Here is a 12,216-nt window from a genome sequence, read left to right as displayed (position 1 = left end):
GACTGGAAGGTTAATAATTTGATTAACACTGGATTCTGACACCAACTTAGGAAGAAAGGTAGGATTGGCCCGTAAGTATACTCTATTCTTATGAGAAATAAAATAAGGAGTTTTGGATGACAGGGCCTGTAATTCTGATATTCTTCTAGCACAGGTAATGGGCAATGAAGAGATAGCTTTCCAGGTCAAGGATTATAGTTCACACTTAGCTGATGGTTCAAACAGGGATTGTGTTAAAGTTTGTAAAATAATGTTCAAATACCAGGGAGGAGTGGGATCTTTTAATGGGGGTCTAAGAAGAAATGTTCTCCTTAGAAAGGCTTTACAAAGTTTGGAGGATGCTAAAAATCAGTTATTTACTCCTATATGAAAATTGAGACTGGCAGCTAGTTGTACTTTTACAGTAGAAGAGCTAGCACCTTCACTGAAAATTGTAGCTAAAAATTCAAGAACTTTAGGAACTGGTGCTGAAAAATGTTCTAGATCCTTTTGCTGCACCCAAATGACAAATCTTTTCCATTTATTTCTGCAAAGTTTCCTAGTGGAAGCTTTGTGGGATTATAAGAGAATGCTAAGGAGAAGGGAGGACAGCCTGGGCTGTCTAGCAATCAGTGGTTGTGGAAAAACCATGCAATCAGTTTTAGGCCTGGAAAGTCCGGATGAGTCTTTTCTGTCGGGTGAGACAGTAGGTCTGGAGTTGGATAAAGAATCCATGGAGGATGAAGTAGATGAGGCCAAAGAAAGGGAAAACACATCTGATGAGGCAATTAAGGAGCAATAAAGATAACTGTTCTTCAGTTGAGATGTTTTCTGAAGAAAATTGAGGACTAGAGATAATGGGAGGTAGATGTAAAGGAGACCAGGGGGCCAGTCATGAAGACGAGCATCCCTCAGTGACTCACCTGGTGGGGGGATCAGGCCAAAGAACCTCCTGTATTTATTGTTAAGGAGAGATGCAAAGAGATCACAGCATGGCTGTCCCCATTAATGGAAAAACCCTTTCCACAATCTTTATATTGAGAGACCATTCATGATGCATTACAATAGACCTGCTTCACTTGTCTGCAATGACTTTGGATTTCCCTGGAATGTGCATTGTTATCAGAAAACAATTGGATGAGGTCACCCATTGCCACACTCTCATAACTTCTCGACATAAGGAGCAAGACTTGGTTCTCCCTTGCCTGTTGATGTGCCAGACCACTGATATATTGTCCATCTGGATCACAATAGTCCCAGTGGAGATAGTGTCTCAGAAGGCCTGCAGTGCTAGGACAGCTCTCATTTCCAGGACATTGATATGTGTGTTGGCCTCTTCTGGGGGACCAGGTGTCTTGCACTATCTTTCCCAAGAAGTGCCCCCCACCAGATCTATGAGGCGTTCATGCTCACTATGGCCTTGGATTGGGGGGAGAACAAATGGATGAACTTCTTGTACTTGACTAGAGTGATTCCACCATAGAAGATAATTTTTGCAAGCCTGTGTTATTTTGATCTGACTGGATAATGGTAGGTAGAGAATGGACCATTCAGTTGCCAATGTCCACTGAATAAGTCTCATATGGTACCTTGCCTAAAGTACCAAGATGATTACTGCTGACATGGTTGAAAGAGCAGTCAAGCTGAAAGAAGAATTTTGAATGATCTTTCTAACCTGGAACTGAATAGTTTGAACTCTTGACAGAGGGAGACAGGCTGTTTGGGTGACCGTATTGAGGAAGACACTGATGAATTTCAGTATCTGGCTTGGTTCAAGATGAAATTTGTTGTGACTGAAACCCCCAGGTAGAAGTGTAACTGGAGTATGTAGTCTTGAGCTAAAATCAGATGATGCCTGGTCGGAGTAAGTATGAGCCAGTCATCTAGAGATGTAAACATCCAGAATCCTTGCAGTCTTAAGTGAGCTGCTATTACTTTCATATACTTGGTAAACACCCTGTAAGCTGTGGTGAGACCAAAGGGCAGAGCTCTGAATAGGCAATGACTGGATCTCAGCTGGAAGTGTAGAAATCTCCTGGATCATCTGTTCATTTTGATATGATAGTATGCATCATGCAGATCTATCGAGCACATACAGTTGTCCTTGTGTAGAAGAGACAGAATGAACTGAACCATTACCATCCAGAACTGAACTGACCAATTCAGATTTCTGAGATCCAAAACTGGTCTCCAGTCCCCTGTTATCTTTGGCAATAAAAAGAATCTTGAGTAAGTTCCGGACTCTTTCTAGTCTGGGGGTCTTCTTGGATGGCTCTTTTTTCTAGCAGCTTATTTCCAGTGCTGCTGCTTCCCTCTGATTGGGTGGAACTTTGGTGATTTTGTTTGCTACCAGTGGGGGATGGATGGCAAAATGGTATTATATAACCTCTGGATATTATCCTCTGTACCCATGAATCTTTTGTAATTTCTAACCAGGCTCTCTAGTGCAGGGATAAATGATGCCTGACTGCCTCCAGAGATGGATAGGTGGGCCTCCTTTCAGGAGTACTGATAGGATCTGTCAGAGAAAGTATCTCTAGATCCCTGGTTATGCGGACCACCTCTACCATATGGATGGCATCATCCATTAGAGTTTCCTCCCCTCTGCCTAGGGAGAACTGTCTCCAAGTGAATCTTGGAAGGGACCCTGGGATTTTTTAAACCCCATTTTCCATCTGCCTCATTGTTTCCTAGAAAAGCTCCATTGAAGAGTGGAAAAACACATGCCTACAGCAGACAGGGCTTTCCTTCCTGCTCACACCTAGAGAATCTGTCTTTTACTTTGGGACCAAATAAGGAACTTCCATCAAAGGGAGCATTGATGAAGGAAAATGTGAAGGATTCTGCAAAGTCACACAAGCACATCCAGGCATGTCTCCTAATGGACATGCCTGAACCTGCTACCCATGAACTACCTTCAGCTGTGTGGGAGATAAACCTCATGGATGAATTTAAAATGGACTGTAGGGTAGCCATCTGCGAGGCAATAGTACTCTGTGCTTCAAAAGATATGGTCCCAGTGAGAAATTTGGTAAGGTGTTTAATCAAATCCCTCGGGAGTCTTGTGAAGTATGCCAAACTATTCAGCGACTGAAGGGAAAAGGTCATCGAAGCATAGACATGCTTCCCAAATCTGTCCCATGCCCTAGACTTCCTGTTGGGGGGTGGACAGAGGAACTTTGTTCCACTAGTTTCTTCTTTGTGGCTGCAGCTATGACCATGGCATCAACTGGTACTACCTTGCTCCAATACTCTCTGTCCTTTGGTGGTGGCAGAATCCTATATGGTCTCTTGGGGATAGACTTGATGGTGTCAGGCTCCTTCCACACCTATTAAGAGAACAAATCAGTGAGCTCGTCAGTGGGCAGAGTCACCTAGGAAGTAGATGGGCCAGCTCCAAAGCCTCCAGGAATACCAACTCCTCTTGGGAAGGGTTTTTGGGAGACCAACCACCGCCTTTCCTTTAGGAGTTCTAGGATGTGTTCAAATGAGATGTCATTGGGTGGTGATCTTGGGGACCCTTCCCCCTCATAAAAGTCAACATCTTCTGTGACAGACTCTTGTAGAGAGTCCAAGTGCCTCCTTTTGCACTTTTCTTCCTGGAGAAATGTCAGAAGAAATTAGTATACCCTGCTGGATATCCTGGTGTCTAACTTAGGCTGGCTGTCCAAGTGGCACAGTAGGTTGAGGCTTTAGATGCACAGAAAAAGGGGATTAATTCATTGGAGCCAGAGATGGAAGAGAAGCCTGAACTCTAGGAACAGAGAACGCTTTCTTCACTACCTTGTATGCAGAAAGGCTCAGAACGAGGGAGACCAACTGCTCTGAGAAGACATGGTTGTGGATCATACGTTTGACTGCTCAAGGAGGAAGTTGTAGCTGAGCTATCTAGCACCAAAGCTGCAAGGGGCAGACATGGCTCCCACAGCTTTGGCGTTGACTCCAACACCCCAGATCTGGTGCTGAAGCTATGGCTCCAATAGTCATCTGGCTCTGAACTGCTCAGTGCTGATCCACTCAGAGACTCCACTGGAGTTGAAGATAGCAGTATCTTCAGCTCTCATGTGGACAACTCTGGAAAATTTAGATCCAATGGCTCAAAAAACAACTGTCGGATTGGAGAAGGAGCAATAATAGGGGAGCAGTACTAACAAAGATCTCCTGACCTGATAGGGTCAGAGCTGGAAGACTCCCCATTTGAATCTGTGTTGAAAGGGACATCATTATCCTGTCCACATTGGCTTTGGTCAGACTTCTGGAAGAACACATAGAACATGCTGTCGATGATGGTATAGAATGGTGATGCCTCAGGGACTGCTTCAAAAAGGGGGAAGGTAGCTGAGAGGAGACCTGACCTGGGACCAACTGTGGCAATCAGATTCTAGGTGATTTTTCTGGTCTTGACTTTGGATCAGAAGGGGTAGATTTAGAAATTTTAGAAAGAGGTTCAGAACCCAGAGTCGAGGAAGTGGTTGGATCCGGGAATGCTTTCTCAAATCCTTTTTGTCAGATTTCTTGGGGGTTTGAGTCCCCAATGATGTTGATTCATATTTGGAGGGGAGCAAACCTCTTAGGATTAATTTATTATTCCAGTCAATCAAGGCTCTAAGGTTAAAAGCCTTACAGATATCACAGCTAGAGTCAAGATGTGCTGAGCCTAAGCAATATATGCATTTACAATCCATACCTGATACCAGGACTGTGTGACCGCAGGCTATACATTTTTTAAAACCTGAAAGATTTTCAGCCATTTGATAATTCAATACACTATAAAATACTATAGAAAAAAATAACCACTTTTTTAATAATAGCAGAAAAGGGAGAACATTTACCAACAATATTAATAAAGATGTACTAAAAAGTACATAAAGGAGGGAATATCAATGATGGTAATTAAAAATTATACAAGTAAGGAAAAAGTAAGTGGTAAAATGGATGAAGTGTTAAAAAGGTACAAATATTAGAAGGAAGAAAAGTTTACAAAGGTATAAAGTTATACAGTTATAAGGAAAAAGTCAACTCACAAGAAGAAAAATTTCTATATTCAAGAGTACACAGTGACCACATCTGTACACTGAGGCTGCAAATGAGATCTGAGGTATGTTACGTGACTAGGGCATTATGGGTAAGGGAGGAGCTTGAGAGCTTCAGTGTTCCATGAACTGGAAGAAGTGACTGAGATGGATCCAAGGGTCTGAGCTGAACCCAATAGTAGAGGAATGAATGAAAATGACAACATCAGATCTAAGAAATACTCTACTTAAATATGTATCTATTCTACAATGAACAAAGCAGCTAACACCATGTATATACAAAATATGTGAATCATGTTTTTTGCTGTCACTGCAGCTACCACTTCCCTGGGAAGCATGTCATCCCAAGAACTCTGGAACAAATTAGTGGACAGTCAAACCAAATTGCGCAGTATTTTTTAGAGCCCACAAATTTCATCTTTAGATATAATGTAATATAGGTTAAACTTTCTTTTAAATATATAAGTGTAACATAAATAGAAATGGCACTAACAGAGGCAGAGCAAGCTAAGCAATTGATATTTGCAAATATTCAGTTATCAAGACAGCAAATAGAAGTGATAATTGGGAGAGCTTTAACTAACTGCGAATTGTATAAATTAAAATCACCACAGCTGCCTCCGATTCCAAAATAGCCTAAGAAACAAAAGCCAAAAATAATAAGAACACCATGGGAACGTGAAGTTATATGGCATCAACACCTTAAACATAAACTAGAAGCAATTATAGAAGAAAAAGCTGCAGATGCATACAGATGCATGGGCTGACAATCTAGAACTTTGATAGAATTTTGATGAGTCAGCAAACAATGAATACAGGATAGTTAAATTACATCAACGAGACATACAAGACTTTACATCGACAATATATGTAGGATAACTACCACAGTTAATATATTCAACACAAATCAAGTAATAACAGACTTGGTTAACCAAATGATCAAATCTGTACCGCCAAATGCACGCATTCAGATATCATTCAGAGTATGTAATTCGCTTGCTATTGAGTGACATCCTCACACAACATTTCTTACTAAATATGAAGCTATTGACTTAGTTGTTAATTGGCTTTTGTATGTCATGGACTATTGAGAAGTAGATATTGAGGAAACTACATTTGGTCTGCTAAAAGTTGACCTCCCATCAGGCAACGGTAGACACAACACTGTTATAAATTCAAAGATGTCCCAGTACATTGTGGAATTAAATAACCAGGACATATTGTGCCTAGTTAAATCCATTATAATTGCCTTGTCTAAAATTGATATATACAAGTGTCAATTTATATTTAAATCGCAGCTAACAGAAAATGAGATTGCCAAGATAAATTATAAACAACAAGATGCTAAGAATAAAACGCAGATAAATAAGGACAAATTTAGTAAAAATGAGCTGACATATCTATTACAAGATGCAACTAAAAATCTACTTACTTTACTGGCTATTGCATTCCATTGTATATTTCAAATTCCATTTAAGCAGGCAGGCATTGACATACCTGATATCCAGAATATAGCTGATATTGCTGCAATAGAAATTATACTTTATAACTCAGCACGCCAAGCTCTTATTTACAGCAGGTAAATTTACAACTTAGATCTACTGCTGCACACTGATAACCATTTTATCCCTACTGTAAAGCTCTCTGCATTCAAATCAAAAGCCAAAGCTAAATGCTGCCGTGTATGCAACTTGACACCACCCTGCGAAGCAACAACAAGATCCAGATATCAGTGCAGGATACATAACAAGTGTTTTTTTTTTTTACCCCTGCCTGTTACACAAACCATTTTATGAATGACTGCTGTGTAGACTACTCATACTGATGTACTAGCTGCAGCATGGTAATTAAAACTAAAGACAGACCGAAGGAAGACTAAAATCTTCACCAAAGCAGACTATACCCTCCTAGGGGAAAGTATAAATGCATCCCAAGCCCACCCCCATCTGGAAGTGGTAACTACACCAAAGCTTATAGCCCTGGACAGTCACTTGTATAAGTATATAGATTTGGCTGTCCCAGAGAGAATCAAAGCCAGAGCTCCAAGTGAAAAAAGAAAGAAAAGCTCCCTGGTAGACATCCAGCATCAACAAACTTTACAACAAATGCAAAACGTTGCTGTCTAAGGAAAACTTAGGCGAAGCCCCAACAATGGAAAATCACCCTTCTCAACCTCAACAGGCAAATAAGACAACATGTCAAATCCTCTAAGGGTAACTTTGAGAAAAACTTAGCAATCACAGCCAAGGATAATCATAAGGCCTTTTACAGCTACATACATAGCCTAAAATGTAAGGCTCAAGCATGTGCCAAACTAGTGATTAACGGTATCACACACACTGATCCCACAAAGATAGCAAACCTGCTAGAGGACAGATTTGGTGAAAATTTCACTTCCTTATCCCCACCAAACATATCACAAACCATGCCCACAACTTCCCCCCACCATACATATCCAAAGAACAGGTCATTAAAGCCTTGTCTAAGGCAGAAAACACAGCCTGTATGGGACTAGACGGCATCCCAGGCTGTCTTCTAAACAAAATAAAACATGAACTAGGATCACCATTAATACCCTATTTAATCACAGCCTAACTACTGGCTTTATTCCTGTGAAATGGAGAACAGCAACAGTTTTACCCTCCACAAAGGTTGATTAGCAACAGTCCCAGGGAATTATAGACCCTTAAGTCTGACCAACCTCATCTGTAAAGCCATGGAATGTATCATCATGGACCTCATGAATGAAGACATAGGTAACCTCCAAACCCTGAATCTGACCAAATTTAGTTTCATCAAAGGCAGATCCTGCCTGTTAAACCTGATGGATTTCTTTGAAAATGTGACCAGGGCTATTGATGAGAGCAAATCTGTGCACACAGCATACCTTGACTTGGCAAAGGCCTTTGACAAAACACCACACTCAGGCATTACCGATCAACTTAGCAAACTGAATGTAAATCTCTTTGTTGCAAGACAGGTTGCCAAATGTCTCACAAACCAGTCACACACTATCAAAGTGGGTGACTCCACATGAACCAGTAGACCTGTTGCCAGCAGAGTGCCACAGCGGTTAGTGCTGGGCCGCCTACTGTTTGGTATATACTTCTCAGAAGTTCAGGTTAAAACTAAGGGGCTGTGGCTGAACAAGTTTGTGGACAACTGTAAACTGGGTATAATTATTGAATTCCCAAATGATGTCAGTATACTTCAGAAAGGTCTTATGCAGACCAATAACTGGTGTCTTAGTCATGGCCTCAAACTGAATGCAAAGAAATGCATCATCATTCCCTTCAGTAAAAGCAATGTTCCTTCACACTATCAAATTAACAAAAACACCCTATGTACCTAAAAAGTGGTAAGAGATCTGGGATCACAAGTAGACTGTGACCTTAACTTTGACCAGCATGTGTCTACTGTCGTAAGGAAGGCATTCTATGTAGCACACTTGATTAGCAAAGGAATCGCCTCTAGAGCAAAGGAGGTTATAGCCCCTCTATACTCATTGTGAGATATTGCCAGTTATGCCAGGAGCAGTAAGGCAGTAGATGTGTAGTATATGCCAGCATAGCTAGCTGGAGGTTTGTAAAAAACTATATGTCATTTGTATATCAAACTGATTTTTACAGGTGCATATGTTGAAAATGTATTTGTAAAGCTGCTTGTGTAAAATGTACCAACAGTTGGTCTTGGACAGAAAAGAAATACACCTGTATGTCAGACTACATTGTAACTGTTGAAATGAATATATTGCAACAGAGGAAACTGGAAGAGAAGAGGTTAATCTCAGTCCAGCTAACTTTGAAAAATAGCCTGAAATTAAATTAAATTAAATTACCTGGTTTAGGTCATAAAGACTTTATCTTACAGTTCTCATTGCAGACAGATCAAAATGTCTGTTAAAACCAGGACTAGGAATCCTACTGTATTGTCCATAGGGGTGAACAAATTGCTACCCTGGAAGGGTGGAAGTTTTTGAAATGGTTTTATAGCTTCCTGGTGCTATAACACATCTTAACAAAGCTCTGTGTGTATGATGACACCTATGTGCTAGATTCTGTTTCAGTTTCTAGTGAATGGGGTAGTGTGGGAACCAGAGTCAGGTGACCATATATATGTGATGTCATTCTGTAATCCAGCACTGAAAGGATGTTTTAATACTAGATGAGACAGAAGTCTCTGTGCAGTCTGTTTGTGAAACCTGACAAAGAAGGATCACTCACCCACTTCATCTTGCCTTGCTTTAGTAAGTAACCAAGGAATAGTAATTCTTAAAATCAGTCAGGAAAATATAATAAGATTAGTTATGTATTGTTTTTCTGTATCTGTGTGAATCTTTTAGTCTGTGTTATTTTAATATCTCCTGTGACTGAAACTCTGATGTTTATTGTAAATATATATTTAGTATTTTTATGTTCTTTTATTACTTATTATTAAATATATTTAAACTTTTTTCATTGTGGATGGCCTTTTAGAGAATATTTTAACCTTTGAGAGTACTTACATTTATTTTGTGACACTATGGCTACTCCTAAAAGCCTTGCTGCATTAGTCAAACACTACCATTTGTATTAGTATTAATTTTACTGTTTAATTGGGTACCCTTGTAAAAGCCTTAGGATAGTTGGCTTTGGAGTGTCCTGGTGGCAGTATATATCTTATAGTCTGGGCAGAGGGAGCATAGCTGACAAATAATGCCAGCCTTTCCCAGGTGTGTGTGTGTGTGTGTGCGTACATGTGTGTGTGTGCGCGCACATGAGTGTGTGTGTGTGTGTGTGTGTGTGTGTGTGTGTGTGTGTGTGTGTGTGTGTGTGTGTGTATGTGAAAATCAAATCTCAAAGAGTGTGAGTATCAGCTACTGGGAGCAGGGACACAGACACTGATTTCACAGAGAGGCTGGTGGAGGACGTGGCTTAGAACACTCGGCTGAGGACTTAGCTCTACAGCTGTGGTCACTGTAGAGTCTTATTTGAGGCCTGATGTGAGAGAGGGAAACCCAACCCCACCATGTGAGTGTGTTCCCTGTGTGCTGTTAAGAGATTTTTTTTTTGGTGGAGAGCTCTGCTTCTGGAAATACTGTGTGTATCTATCTTTGTTCCAAGTGAACGTACCTCACCAGTGTCCATGATGAGGATTGAGACTACTTGATCACTGGCCCAGAGGAGGGGTGCCACATGTTGGTGAGCAGGGGTGTGGATATTAATTGAACTTCTGTAGCCTGTAGGCAGTTGTCACTGAATATATTATTATTTATTTATATTTATTTATTGGCATTTGTTAATCTGGTTTGTCCAACTGGGCTTGTGGCCCATTTTCAGTGGAGACCCGAGGATAAAAGCTCCAGTAGTACATTTTAAACAAGTACAGTTTTAAACAATATTGATATAATAGCAGTTATAGCAAAAAGATTCACATATGTTGGGTTACATGCATAAAGTTAAAGTTGCATTAAAAAGAAGCTAAGTAACAATTTTACATTGATATAGTTCAATAGGTCAAAATAAAACATTTTTGTTTGTATAAAATTATGCAAATGCATAGTAGACACATTGGAGAGAGAGAGGTGTAATGAGGTACTAAGTATGGTGCTTTTGAGGGTACATAAAGGGAAGGAATACTAGGTAGGGTCATGGCAAGGGCAGGTTCTGGAATTGAGAAAATAAGCTTTTAGTTTATTTTTAAAGTGTGAGGTGTGGAAGATTGAACGTAAGTCAAGGGGAAGTTTGTTCCAAGCATGGGCAAGGGAGTCTTTGTAGAGTAGTTTGCCTGCTGACCTTTTTGGCTGGTAGATATCAAGTAATTGTTGGTTAGAAGTACGGAGGGTCCGGGATGGGATGTAGATGGAGACAAAGGAAGATAGAGATGGACACAAGGAGGGTTTATAAAGAATAGAGTGTAGCATATGAAATTGATAAGATAGCAGAAATTGGGGAAGTTCAAGCCATTGAAGAGAGTTTAAAGAAATGCAGTGGTGTGAGTTGTATGGGGAGTTAGTAATGAATCTGGCTATTTTATGATAAGTCTGTTGGAGTTTGTTTAGAGTGGAGGCCTGGATATTGGTAAGAACTGGGGCGGCGGGAGGGGAGGAGGAGTGCCTGGCCCAGGGTAAGTCTAGATTCAGGGGTTAGGAATTTTTTGTTCTGATATAGTGGACATAGTTCCTGTTTTTTTTTTTTTATACATTGGGAGTATGTGTAGGTTGAATTTGAGTTCATCATCGATAATGACCCCTGGGAGTTTTGTGTGGGTGTCAGGTTGGATAGTTGTATTGTTAGAAGATGTAATAAAAAAGGAGGTTTTGTGATGAGAAAGAGAACAGGGAAGGAAAAGTAGGAGTTTGGTCTTTTTGGGATTTAGGATCAATAGGTTGTGAGAGAGCCATTGTTCAGTGGATAATAGGGCCTGTTGGGTCAGGGAGTGTAGTTCAGGAATGTTATTTGAGATGGATATAAGTGTGGAGTCATCGGCATACTGAATAAGGGAGGATTCTTTGCATAAGGTGTAAAGATCATTGGTGAAGATGTTAAACAAAAGGGGTCCTAAGATGGAGCCTTGGGGAACACCAGTGAAGATGGGAAGGAAAGTTGAGGAGGATGAGAGCCATTTGACAGATTGTTCCCTGCCAGATAGGTAACTATTAAACCAGGCAAGTGCAGAGGGGGATACGTGGAGATTTGCAAGTGTGGATAGTAGAAGAGGATGAGAGACAGTATTGAAAGCTTTAGAGAGATCTAGGAAGGGACAGGAAATGAGTTTATTGTTGTCTAGGGCCTCTGCAATGATATGAGTGAAGGAGAGGAGGGCAGTGGTGGTGCTGTGGTGAGGACAAAATCCATGTTGTGTAGGGGTAATTAAGTGGTGTGTGAGGAGGTGATTGAGAAGCTGTCAGTGAATACATTTTTCTAATATCTTGGAGAGGGGGGACAGAATGGCAATGGGTCGGTAGTTTGAGGGGTCAGTGGAGTTTCCACCTTTATGTAGAGCGATAGTGAAGAAAGCTTTCCAAAGGGTGGGGACAGTTGATTCCAGAATAGATCGATTAATTAGTATAAATATAGGATAGGTAATTGAGTCAGCAGCAAGTCTGAGGAATGTAGGAGATAAATTGTCAGAGGAAGGAGAGCAAGGTTTTAGCTTGAGTAGTGGAGATTTGATGTAAGTAATGGGAACTGGCTCAAATGAAAACAAAGCTGTGTTAGTGGGA

The sequence above is a fragment of the Protopterus annectens genome, chromosome 2.part2, assembly GCF_019279795.1.
Source record: "Protopterus annectens isolate FY-2018-M chromosome 2.part2, PAN1.0, whole genome shotgun sequence".
NCBI lineage: Eukaryota > Metazoa > Chordata > Ceratodontiformes > Protopteridae > Protopterus > Protopterus annectens.
This window is presented reverse-complemented; position numbering follows the sequence as displayed.